At 35.1% G+C, this 14,205-nt stretch overlaps 1 protein-coding gene across 13 annotated transcripts in view; it reads right to left on the minus strand.

The window, feature by feature from the left end:
* The window catches only part of LOC308063625 (uncharacterized protein), a 49,857-nt gene continuing 35,652 nt past the window's right edge, over nucleotides 1–14,205 (minus strand). For 12 of the 13 annotated variants that reach the window (XR_013928001.1, XR_013928002.1, XR_013928003.1 and 9 more), the window contains one exon: nucleotides 1–14,205. This exon is cut by the window's right edge. The gene's annotated coding sequence lies outside the window, so the exon portion shown is untranslated. The other variant, XR_013928006.1, reaches the window with a different exon arrangement.

Below are 14,205 nucleotides of genomic sequence, written 5' to 3' on the forward strand. Positions count from 1 at the left end.
AAAAAAAAATAATTCACTGGGAATATCAGTTTAATGTTGACCTTCCTCAGGCCTTAATAATATTTAATAGTTAATATTTTTGGTGACTAATTATTACAATTACTCTGTTTAAGTATTGGGTTCATCACTGCACTATGGGTAAGAAGTCTGGGTGCTTAAACTGAGAGCAGAAGGAGTTCATCATTCAGACAGAACTGTGCAGTGGATTAAATCGCAAGCAGCAAAATTCTAGTCATCTCATAAACACACTAAATGTGTGTTTATAAAATGTAAATGTTTATAGGTTAACACCTATAAAGTTACTTGAGTAACTTGCAAAGAGGAATCAACAAGTGAAAGTCACCTCTCACCTTGTGATATCTCCGGTGTCTGTTAGATAAAATTAGTGTAAAAGACTGTTAGAAATACTGAGTAAGCAATCTTGCTTTTACTTATGGCTTGCTCAGAAATGAGTATGTATATGAAGTGCTGTAAAGGAGAGAAAGGCCCCAGAAAATCACTACCAGAAAATCACTACTCCAAAACCTTTTTATTTTATGCTTTCATTTTTATTGACATATAAATATAATAGTTAGAATTAAATAATTTACATTTAAACAATTGTTTTATATTGATTTTATTTATCTCCTGAGCATATTGAATCTTTGCAAAGCTTATGCCATAGAAAAATATTCTCTATAAGGCAACTATTATTTTTCTTACTGCTAATTTATAATGAGTATGACAAACTGGCAGAGGTACCTCTGGGATTCTAGCATGCTCCTCAATACTTTGCTTGTCTACTAAAAACTCTCTCCAGTTGTGCTAAAGCGTTTTTCGTGTTTTCATCAGTCTCTGGAAAATACTAGTTTTCTAGTAACTCAAAATGTTTTGGATAGCTGACTTTCTGATAAATTACTCCAGTGACACAATTAAACTCCAGTGAGTTTGCTGCATCCTTTGCATCTTGCAGCTTCCAATCCCTATTGGATCCATCTTTTTGTAAAAAAAACAGTGGAAGTGCCATTGGTTATAGGATGATGGATCTGAGTATGGGTTTAAATTCTGCTCAAGATCTCCTTTTTCTGCAAACTTTACAGCAATATATTTTAAACATGTTGGATATATCGTATTTGCATACATTTGTGCACTGCTGAAATGTGTGTGTTGCTCTACTTAGTTTTCTGCCATCAGGTCTCTGAAAGAGCCCTGGGTTCCAGTACATAAAAGGTAGAATATTGACGGGTGGTAGTGGAAATACTTGAAAGCAAAACCATAACTTCACCACCTGTCTCTGCAGCAGGTGTCTTACCAAACTGTTGTGTACAAAACAGCCAACAGTACAACAGCCACTGAACTTGTTGAAGTAATTAATTTACTTGTAGCAATATAACTCAAAAGAGAAGAATACAAGCACATTTACTTCTACTTACTTTACTGCTTAAACTTGTATATTTAGCATTATCCAGGATGTCATGAGTTTTTTGCATGAGTTTAATTGAATTTCTACATATCTAAAATTAATGTATGTGAAGTGCTTGATTACACTTTTGCTTTTTTCTTGTATCTTCTTTCTGTCTTGGGAGAGTTATGTGAGTTTACTTCTTTCTAGTACTCATAGTAGCTCCAGCCAAATTTTTGTCTAAAATTTTTCCTTGCCTTAAGTCTGAATCTAAATACGACCTTTTTCTCTTACGTTCTGTTCGCATCAATAAAAACACAACTTTGTGTTAGTACATTTCTGGCTTTGAACAGGATCTGGCTTTGATATTCTGCTCTAACCAAAGCTAGTACAACTTTGCTGTTTATTTCAGTGAATGGGATTCCAGGCTGGCTCTTCTGAAAAGCAGGAAGTTGGTTATGCTTCGTCAAAGCTAGTTGCTCTTTATTTGTTTCTTGGCATGTGCTAATTACTGTCTAGCTTTCTGTATTTCTTACCTGAATGAGATAAACTGTTTCACTTTGCTCCTAAAATACATTATTTTAAAATAAGCCTACTTAGCTCTTGTTGGATTTAGCTTGAATCCAGTTTGTTATCTGATATGAAATCCACATGGTCCAGAACCCTGGAGATAAGTTGTCTTTGTCAATAGGGAAATGAAAGCAAATTTCATTAAACTTTTCATTTTAAACATTAAATTGTGGAGATCTTGCTGCGTATCTTTTCAATTTATAATATATATCTGAAAATGTGAGCCGTAGTTTTTAAGCTTGTTCTTACAAATAAGCTGTGGAATAACCAGAACATTCAGTTTAAAGATGCATAATCTGACTTCTATTCTCATGTTTAACAGTTTCACCCACAATCCTTAGGATAATACCTTTGATTTTTCCAGATCTTTGCACTTTTGGGAATATATTAGTAGTATTTAACTGCTATCAATTAACAAGTGGTCTTGCAGTTTAGATTGCAAAGGTCTTTTGTATGCCATTCTTTTTGAACAGATTGAGGATTTATTGATATTCCCACCACCACCCAATTTTTAAAATTTATGAAATATTCAGTCTGTCTTTGCTTTTTGTTTCTTCTCTATTTCCTGTTTTCTTGTATTTCACTTTAGACTGCTGGGCATGTCCACCCTTTTCTTTATTTTCTTTATGAGTCCATTATTAAGTATGAGTGACAAAATGAAATAACTGGGACAAACATTGCTGTTAACCACTTGAATTTTGTGGCAGTGGTATTGCAATCAGAAGCTAACATCTTGAGAAAAGATGCTATCTTTACTGCAAACAACGTCTGTGGACAGATTTGTAACATGTATTTGAGGTATGTACTTGTGAGTCCTCTAAAGAATACAGATTCCATTGTTGAATCATGTTCATATGCAGCAAGTAAAAACCATTACAGTTAACATGCTATACCAAAGCTCACCTTAGGCTGGTGCACCCTCTTTACTTGGGAGGAATAGGACTCAGAAGGAATACTAACCCCAGAAAGAGGTAGATGAAAACTGTGGTGGAGAGAGTGATTCAATGCAACACGGGGCAGCTTTGGAAACACTGTCTTCCCCATTTCCTTGTAGATGCGGAAAAGTTGAAAGTGTTACAGAGCTACCCATTACCTTAGGATCGTACATCCTGCTCTTCTGGAAGGTCTTCCACGGGAGCCATTGAGCTGTATTCCGTTGTCCTGCTGTACCTTGTGATTCTCAAATAGCTATATTTCACTGCATTTATTTTTGAAAGCATTGTCTTTTTTGTATTTGTTGCCTGTGCTTGAAACCTATTAAATCAATAGGTCTTTGTATTTCACAGTCCTCACAGTATTATTCAAAATCACAGAAATTATTACAGGCTTTCATGCTTCAAATTCTCTTGATGCTTACTTGTATCATGAAGTACAATAAGGATAGCAATGTTTCATTTTCTTCTCTGCTATAAGAGTTTTAGTTATATGAGGTAAGATTATTGTTTCAATTTTTTTTCCATTTTACCATACATAAAAATGTGAGATTCTGCAAAACGGCTACTGTTCCACTGAGGTATATAAAGCAATTTTAATTCCCATGAAAGACTGTAGTTGATAATGCTTAACATTTTGAATGTTAGACTTAAGAAAGATGGATAGTTATCAAAGCCAATGATTCTGGAAATTACAGAAGACTAAGGAAAGGTATCAGCTCCAATTTGCCATGTTTATTTTAATTGTCTTGCATGAATATTTTGGTTAAAATGTCTCCTCAATAACAGTATATTTCTTGAAAATAGCAAAATTATTTATAAGGTAAAAATATGAAGTTTCTAATACATAACATTATTTTAAAAGAAATTTACAGCTTGTCACTTATCAGTTGATTTGTATGGTCAGTATATTAGAAAAATATAACTAAAGATAGGGAAATGAAAGGGAGTAGGGGTTTCTGTGCTTTTTAATTTTTTAAAAAACATTCCATTTAGTGAGCAATTATTCTATGGCCCCCTTACTCCACATCACAGATATATATATCATACATGTTCCAATAAGCTTGACATACAATCCATCAGGAAATAAAGCAGTTTTTGTACGTTAATGGTAGTTCATGGTAACAGGGAAGAGAGCTGTATTTTAAATATGCATAAACTATAAAGCAGAATTTCTCAGTTTAGTGGAAAAAGAAATACATAGACAAATCCCATGCATTGCTGCTGTAAAGCATTTACTTACAAATGAATAAAAAGAGTGTAAATGTTGAATTCCATTACTTATGTTTTCCCTTGCAGAATGGGGTGTTTTCTTTTTTGCATGAGTGGGAATGAAAGTGCCTTAATTAAAAAAAAAAACACAACAACCGAACCAAACCACAAAACACCAAAAAAAAACCCCACAAACAAAAAATTGCAGTTATTTCATACAGCAGCTTCTGATTCTTGCTGACCACAATCTGAGAAGCTCTGATGGAAAAAGTTAGATATTAACCAGCTGGCTGAATGCCATTAAGAACTTAAGAGAATGAGAGAAATGACAGTTACAACATCATTTATCTTGATAACCAGAGAGATAGAATCACTTACCACATTCCCATAGTGCAAATATTTGTGCAACTAGATTTTCTGTGTCCTTTCTTTACCTAGTCAGAATCTTTGATACCTTTCCTCTATGCTTTTATAATGTGGATTTCTTCTGGGCTTTTCGTAGACAGATACTGAAGATCATGAAAGAAATGCAAAGATTTTGTTTCCCATGTTTAGTTGCCAGTGCTCCTCATTGTCTTTACCTGCTTTATTATAAATGCACACACTATTAGATATTACAAATAAAGCAATGGCAAATAACAGAGGTAAACAAAGTTTCAGAAATCAGAGGTCCCAACAGAGGGGCATTATTTTGGACATGTGACTTGGGAAAAAGAATTAAAAGTCTTGTTTAAAACTTCTGAAGCTTAGTCAGGATTTCATGAAGTATTTAATTCATTTAATTCAGATGCTTTTATTTTAAATTATTCAAATTTAAAAGCTAGTTAAGAGACCTTGCAAATGTATGTAATTCCATCAGTATCAAATGTATAGAAGGATATATCTTCAGTGTCAAAATGGATTAGAATTCATAGTGGATATATTTTAGTTGCGTGGGTTTTCAGAAAGTGAGAAACAAAAAAAAATATTGGGTGAATATGTGTGGGTTTGAATTTATTTTTAAAATATTAAAATAATTTCAAGATTAAAAATCAATCTTTGAACAGTTGTGGTACGTCAATGGCTTGAGTGTATAAAGGAAAAATAAGCCATAGCAACTGATTATCCGTAAGGATTTTAAGTATTATATAAATAACACATGCCATCTTTAAAGTAATGTTACAAAGCACGTCAGAGCTATTGACAGATTTGTAGAGTTGTCTTGGGTATTCTTTCTAATTGAGCTCTTTTCCACAGTATTGGAGTCTATAGCCATGTGAGTTGTCCTAAGTCATCTATATATATATATATGGTTTTTCCTCTTGAAAAATTGCCATCCCATATAAATGGAGTGCTTGCTTTGGAAAGGACGCATCTCTTCAGTAGTTCAGAACTCTTACTAGCATAGATTCTGTGACACCTTGCTGGGTTTTTTTTCTGACCATATCTACCATAAAGTAGCAAAATGTGTATGCAATAGCCCTTTAAATTCACTATATTCTCAAGGGACAAAATACCATTATAAATTCTCACTTGTAGAAAAAAGTGCTATGATAGGAGCATAGTGCTTTTCCTCAGAATTCTCAGGAAATACTTTGCAGTTATTTTAGCACCAAGAAGCCAACAATCAGATGATACAAATTCATTTTAAAGGTAGTCCGTGTCATGAATTATTTCTTTATCAGATTCAGGCTTGCTGTCCCACATTACTGTTCCAAACTCCAGATTGCTAAACTCCATTTTAGCAATCCAAAATTCCATTTTAGCGATCTGGAATTTGTCCCCTTCACTTGTGAAGCCAGATGAGAGGGAATTGTCTGTTGTGTTTGTATATTTCCAGTTACCACAGAAGTCTTTGTTTCAGAGAAATCTTTAGAATTCTTTTAGAACTCACTTTCTTTTGAACCCGTCTTCTTGGAAATTTAGTATTTCTTTAAAAAGTTTTTTTTTTAGGGAATCTTACTTTAATGCCTACTAATAAAATTGTATCAAATATAACCATACTTTAATGATAACAAAGAAATAATATAATGGATTAGAGAAATAGTGACAATAACAGACTGAAAAACTAATTATTTGCAATCAGCTTTGTATCAGAGATTCTCAATACAGAAATTGTAGCAGGAGACATAATATTGATATTTACAGAGCACATTTAGTGCTTATCTTATTTAATCCTTGTAAGTCCCAGATATGAAAAACCAAAAGGGAAAAAGAGAAAAGTGTTGGGGTTTTGGTGTGTGGTTTTTGGTTTGGTTTGGTTTTTGAGGGGGTTGGGTGCGGTGGGGTTTTTTTGGTAAATGAAAGGGTGGAAGTTTCTTCTTAAAAAGATGAAAAGTATAATAATAAAATAGCAGACTCGTTGAGGCAAACACATTGAAGTCATTCAGAAAAATAACTGCATGACATCATGTGAGAAAGATGGAACCAAAAAAAGGCAAGTTTTAAAGGCCAAATAGCTTCTATTCATTCCCAAAGAATTAGTCCTACTCACACAAGAACTGGGAGAGAGAAAGAAATAAAATCTTTATCCTTGGAAGCTCACAAAATATAAATATGTTGTCCCAGATAGAAAAGGTTGAAAAACTAAAAAAATAAAATAAACCCATGGCTCTAATCAGGAATGCATACTGAGAAATACTGACTTACTGCTCAAAAAATCAGAGCTGAAAGTTACTCCCAGTAATCCAAAGAAGTCGTGGTGCCATTGTGATTCTCTGTGTACTCTTGTTATCTTACATTTTCAGCAAACTAGTGTTTGCATGTAAAAGGATGATTTTTGTCACTTTCTTCTATCTTGATCTTTCAATGCAGCAGAAAGAGTTTTACACCTTTATGAATGTTTGATTCCCAGGCACTTGCTTGGCACTAGCAGATTTCAGGAACGTGAGCTGCTACACAAGCTGATCTGTGCCCTGTAGCTTATCCTGTTTTTAGGCACATAATTGTGTTGTCTAAACTAACCCACATAGTTCAGGAGGAAATGAAGTATTTGGGTTCAGAAGACTTCCAGGACTGAAGTACTACGTAATGTCAGATTTCATGTCCCTTGCCATATTCAGGCTACTTTGAAATAAATGTTATGCTAAATACAATGGGGTAAATCATGCTATGCTGTTTGAGATTACCGTCCCTACTTTCTGCTTCAAGCCTATTTACCTGCCCTGGGCTGTTAGCATGTAGCAGAACAGAACAAGCACCTGCCTCACCCGTTTTAGTTGTCTGACTTGGTAGCATAAACCAGTAAAATGTGCTTCTGTCTTCAAGGTTTGGTAACAGGTACGTGTGCTGTGTTACACAGGCTGAAGACTATTACATCTATAGCAGGCATGCTTATCTCCTGCCTTATGTTCAACTTGCAGGCAGTTAACATTCAGCATGGCTGTTCCCCATTTCTGTTACCCTTCATGTTGTCTGGAAGGACAAGCTTTTCGGTGTTCTGGTTCTCTATATTTTCTTCTCAGCCACCAGAATCTGCACTGTAAGCACAAAACCTAAAATGTTGGTTGTATAGGCTCTTCGAAGATCACTTTTCAGCCCCAGCCTTCGTAGGACAGTTACACATTGTGTGCAAAGCTGGGTACCAGGATAGACATTCTTCACAATTGCATCTACTGTCTCTTACTGTGTTTATAAAAAAAGAATGCAGTACTCCTGTACAGGATGGAGTATTCTTATGGAGTACAGAGGTGGATGATATTCCTCAAAGAAATCTGCTTACTTTTGACTAATATCCATTTACTTTATCAAAACTGTATCTGCTGAGCTATAGGCATGTTTCCTATTTGGCTGGCATTGGTAGGGAAATTATAATCTGCAACAGCCACCACACCTTGATTGCTCCATGAACCAGAATCAGCACCTTAAATTTGACTATACTGAAAAAAAAAGTCTACTTGATGTTCAACACGATAATATTTTTGGTTGATTTTTTTGGGATGTGTTTTCCCTCGTTATGGAACGCTACTACAACAGATAGATGTCAGAATGCAATATACATAGCTTTATTAATATTTTTCTAATTATTTTTGTCTAGGTGATTTATTGATGGTTATTCCACCTTGTGCTTATCCTGTAACAATAACGCTTGGAACTTTGTCTTAAAAATCCATTTATGTTTCTTTACCTGTCCTGTTATTTTTATGGCTTCCTGATTTGAAGGGCATCTGTCTGTGGACAAACACCTGCTAACTCTATCTTCATTGTTTCTACATTGTCTTACAATGGCCAGTTGCCTTTACTGCACCTTCCCTCCAGCTGTTAGCAATTTTCACATCATGTAGTTCAATCCACTTCCTTTATTAGAAATCTTGTTCTTGAACATGTGCAATATGCATAGAAATTAGTATATTATCAAATTAACATATAAAATTCTTTGAAATTGATATTTCTGGGAATGTAGTTAAACTCATGTATTATGCTATAATATTCTCCTTTTATCAAACAGAATGAAAAGGAGCTACTCTTGTCAAGAAGAAAATAGAACGCAAAGAAAGTGTCAAAAGTTTACAAAAGCAACAAGGTGATGTCAATAGGGAACTAGCTGTGTTATATGAAAGATAAGAAGAAATTAGTTTAAATGGGTACAGTTGGACAAGATTAGGATACTTGGGTACCTTTTAGCACACACATACAAGTAATCACAATTACTGTCTTGAATCAGTCCGGGGCTACCTTCAGAAGGTGGTACATCTTGAAACAGTATTATTCTCACACACACAAATGTAATTTCCAGGAATAACTTGTAAGGCTTCAGAGGTATATTGGTGCTTAAAAGCAGATTCGCTGGCTTTCTGGCATATAGAATTTTATTAGCTTTATTGGTAAAATAATGATGTAGAGTATTTGAAACACTTGTAACAGTGATTTAAAAACAAGAGTAGTCCTGTAAGTTCTAAAATACTAGAAAGGAAGTGCCATTCTTAAAGCAACTTATTTAGACTATGAAAATTGCTCTCTGAGACCATGGAGTTTTAAGGCAGCAGACCAAACCAGATTAAAAATGCAGCTGCAGTAATGAGCAGTGCCATTTCAATATTTTACAGTACTAATATGAGAAGTAATGTAAGATCTCTAAACTTGGGTGCACAAGTCTAGTACTGTGGAAATATGGTATTACTGTTGCCAATAAATTTGGTTCCATTTATTTATATACATGTGCATTTAGAATCACAATTATACAATGGTATGTATGTGTCTTGGGTACTTCATATGTATACTCCTAATGAAAAAGTTTTAATATTAAAGCTAAGGAACGTTTCTTGTGAAAAATGTGACTCCAACCTTTTCAGCAAATTTTTGGTAAAACAAGATGCATCCTTCATGTGATTGTTGGGGGGGAGGCGTAGTGAGATTTACCACACACGTGCAGGTGAAAGCTGTATTTAGCTGCAAACTTGAAGAGTAAGTGTTAGTCTAAAATAATTTTTTTGCTACCATTATGCTTACAAAAACTTTCTGTAGTAACAACGTTGTTGCCATGATAATCTTCAACGCTGCATGTTATGCTACATAATACAAATTGGCCTATTGTATGCAGCTGTCTTTAGTTCTTCAGACTGGTTTTAGGGAAATGCCAATTAAAAAAAAAAACCAACACATTAATTTTGGAGCTATGAACTGTGTATTCAAACATCCATTCCTGATGGACCATTTCCCTGGTAAGCTGTGTGACCAGAGCATGTTCTTCTGATCCTTGCTCAACTCAGAGAAAGTTTTAATCTCTTCTGTGACAATGTTCTCACTCTACCTTTTTAAAACCTGGCTGTTTAGTATCAGTCAGTAACTCCAGAGTTCATCAAGAGCGAGTGCCCAGGAAATAGGCACTTTTTTTCACCTCAAGAAGTAGACACTTCCAGAAGGCAGTTTTTCTGCCTTCTGTCTCTTTTCTCAAGTTGCAGAGAGAGTATAGATTTAGACCAGGGGTCCTCAAACTTTTTAAACAGGGGGCCGGTGCACAGATGAAGTGGCAGGAGGCCATCTGCGGCTGCTCGGTTTCCACCCCCAAACCCCGGCGGGGCAGGGGGGTTCTGTAAATACTGGGGGCTGGACTGAGGACCCTGGGGGGCCGTATCCGGCCCGCGGGCCATAGTTTGAGGACCCCTGATTTAGACAAACAACTTTTTTTGCATATCTACAGAAAATAAATCCCACCTGAATCGTGACAGAAATGGTCCTGCTTCTTTTGCCTTATTTTCATACACTGATAGAAAGCGTGAGAAAATCTGTCAATTAATGTTTTATGAAGCCCTCTTCAGAAAGCCCACATGAAATATGCATATATGGTAGCAACTAAAAAACAAGACCTTTTCTTCTACACTGTCCAGAAAGAATTCCACATACTTGTTTGTGTAATTCACTCTAAAAATGTAATTGAATGAGCCTGCAGATTTACTTAGTAAATTGTCATCTAAATCCATTGAACAAAGTGTTTATTCTAACGGTCCAGAGGTCTTTATAAATATAACAGTTAATGCCTTATATTTCAGGCCCCAAAAATGTGTGCCAATATAACTTTTTCATAATTGAAGCACATTCATATTTCTAAACAGTTGAAATGCTTTTGTCATATTTAATGGGAGGTCTAGGGAGAACACCGTTTTCTATCTGAATCTTTAGTAAGAATAAGGGACTTGTAGGTGGGGCATAACAAAACCCAAAAAAAAGTTACAGCAAAGCTTTTTTTTTCAAGTAGACACAAAGAAACCACCCACTACAAAGGTAGTCAAGGTCGGTACTAAGGGATAGCATTCAAAAACTTACATTTTGGATTACTTCAATTACCATCACTTTAGTGCCTGATTGCCAAAATGAGAAAATGATACACAGAGGATAAATAGAAGAACATTCAGTTTGGGGTTTTTTTGGCATTATTAGTACATTTTAGATGGCATGCACTAGTAAAACTTAGAGCAAAGCACTGGAATTTGGATTAAATTATGTTTTATTTTTTCCAACAGAGATAAATTAAAACAAATCTTGTGTGAGCTGGTTTGAGTTCAGCATTTCACAATCAATGCAGTTAAGTTAGCAACTGAACTAACCTATACACTACATGTCAAATCTTTTCTTATAAACTAACACTTTCAAGTTGAGTATATAAAAGCATTTCTTACTGTTATCTTCCAAACAGCGTATGTGGTAATACATTAAATAAATATTTATAGGAAAAAAAAACCACTTTTAATCTCAGTAGCTTGTAGATTGAAGTTAAAAAGAAATAAAAACCTCTCTGTGAGAAGCAATGAATTTTAACCTGTAAGACTAATAAAACAATGGCTAGTATGCAACCTGGCTCACAGAAAGATGATTTAATGTCTCTAGCACTCTAAGAACGCTTGGTGTGGCCTTCAGTCTCAAAGACAATTCCACCTGTTGCAAAGCTTGTCTGAAGTCCGCATATTTTTGCATTATCAAAGCATGCCTTAGCATCAAAAGCTTAAGGTTTTACTTGTTTTGTTGTTTTGTTTTTTTTTTTTTTTAAAAAAAAAACATGTGTAGCTGTAAAGGCTTTGCTTCTATTCATTGGAATAGAAAAAATAGTTTTCATAAACCACATGACAGTATTATCACAATGGATTTTAGACATGATGCATTGATTGTGTATTTTTCCTTAACAATTTTGAAGATTAGTGATACAAAACAGCACATTTTTAATAATAATGCAAATAATAACATACTCAATAAAAAGGAAGATTTAAAAATGGTTAGTAATAGGATAATAGGAAATTTAATGCTGTTGATGGTCAAAAAGGAAGGAGACGCGTGAAACAAAGCTGCTATAGAATATATAATATAGTGGGATATGTAAAAGGTACACTTACATGTTAAAGATAATATAAGATCAAGAAGAAAAATGAAGAGACAAGTCCATTTTAAAAGCACTTGGTGAAATTAAATGTGTTCTAATTACAAACATTACTTTTATTCAGGAATCCAACTCATTGCTTTTTCACCAAGTATAAAAATAAAAGATTGTAGAATAAACTAATAAAAATAATTTGCAGTCATCCAGAAGATAAGTACAATGTGAGTAACAGGATGGATTTGTGAACAAGCAATGTTAAGCAAATCTGATTTCCATCTATGACAGGGTAGCAGCTCTTGTGAATGAGGGAGAGGCAGTAGGAGTTGTATATTTTAATTTTAATAAGGTTTTTGAAAATGTTTCAGATGGCATTCTCATAAACTCTCTAAGGAAATACAATCTAGGTCATACATTGGCAACATTGAGGGCTGTATGCCAGATTGAATTTCCCCCTCCAAATTATGTAAATAAGAACCTGGTGCAAGATCTCAGACAAGATGCTTCTTATTGGCAACATGTTGTCTCTGTTGAAAGTTCCCCACCAATCTGTGTGTTTCCTGTTGTCAGGGCAGGTACAAGAAGAGAGGCAGAAATATAGGATGAGAAGGATGTAACAAATAATAACTCAAAAAGGCTGAGTTCTGCCTGCTAGCTAGTTTTATTAGCTCTCCTGCTGACAACTGCAAGGGCTACTGAAAACGTAATATTTACAGAATATGGTTTCCTTTGAACCTGCACCTATCTTCTGATCTTTCTTGCAGCAACTCAGAATTTATGCATAGATTTTTATGTTACTCTTGCTGTAGATTTAATGGTGGTTGGAAAGTACTCCAAAAATTATTGTCAACTTGGTGTGGCTTTACATAGAGGGGTCTAAAAGATTGTACTATTTTTTTCTTTTTTGGTGTCTTGGATGCTAGAATTGGATGTTAGAATATAATTACTAAAGTTTCACAAGCTTGAGAGGAGTATGCTGAAAGGCAGGATTAGAATTAGATTGTTCTTCACAAATTCAATAAATAGTCAGAAAATATAAGCTGTAGTTTAGTAAGGAAAACCACAAACATTCAAGTATAAATAATACAACCGCAAGGGTTATACAGAAAATGATCTGAATGTTACAAGGCACTGGAAACAGACCATATCACACTGTTATGAAAAAGGAAAAGTGGAAGGTTTGCCATAGCCTTTAAAGTAGCTTTACAACTGTTTGTTTGCCTGTTCCTGTTAGCCTTTCAGAACTGCTAATATCTTTTGAATTAGACACCTCCACACCACTCAACTTTTAAAAAGTTCTCTGGCTTGGTTTCTTTATATCTGCAAATGAAGTCTCCTGTGAAGCACGTTTTTTAAAACTTAAATGATTTTATAGAATGTGGTTTCCATCTCTTCCTATGGAGTATTTGAGTACTTCACTGAATTCAGGTCATAATGACAAACACAGCAACTGTGTGCTGGTCAAACACGCTTAGGAAGTCCCTGTTTTCCACTCCTCCTGTTCATCCTGACTCTCAGACCACCCTTTTTGTGGTGTTGTGCTGGCATAACTATCTGCAGGCTAGTATGGAGCTGAATCAGGGAACTCATCCACCCCAAAATTAATACTGTAAAAACCACAGCCAAACAAATGATAAAGCCCATAAACAGAAGGCAGAGAAGACTGTGGAGATCTGAGTGAACACCTAAGGCACGCTACCACCAAAGAGATATGTAGAATCATAATCTCAGGGATGTCCACAAAGGGCAGCTTCACAGCATTTACTTACCGAGGCATTCATCCTGGAAGCTGTCCCATTAATATTTTGTACTAACAAAGGTCAGAATGGGTTACAAAACAGTGCTTGATTAGGTAATGAGACATAAGACATAATTTTTTTTCTACTTGGTCCATAGCAAGTGGATCCGCTCAGCAGTGAAAATCTAAAGAGTTGCATTTGGAGTCACTGCAGACAGCTTCAGAAAAGGCAGGTGATGAAGAATGAACCAGAACCAAGAGCTAACTGTTCATTCTTTTCTAAGCAAACTGCCAGAAAAGCAAAACTTGGCTTATAAGTACAAGAATTAATTGGTGTCAGGAATAGAAGCAATGATCATTAATGTGACACCTGGGCATATTCACATCCACTGATATCAGTGGATATTGCTGATACCATCAGCAATAGAGAGTAGGACAAATTGAAGCCAGGAAAGTGTGTGTGACCTGGCTAAGCTTCTGAGTTTGCTTGGGAGGTAGAGTAGTAAGCAGAGTTCTCTCTCTGGTGAATGACTCTGCATTACTTGTCAACTAAACAAGCCAAAACAGAAGAAAAACAAAGCAACTCCAA

This window comes from Falco punctatus (assembly GCF_963210335.1).
Source record: "Falco punctatus genome assembly, chromosome: 4".
Classification (NCBI taxonomy): Eukaryota; Metazoa; Chordata; class Aves; order Falconiformes; family Falconidae; genus Falco; species Falco punctatus.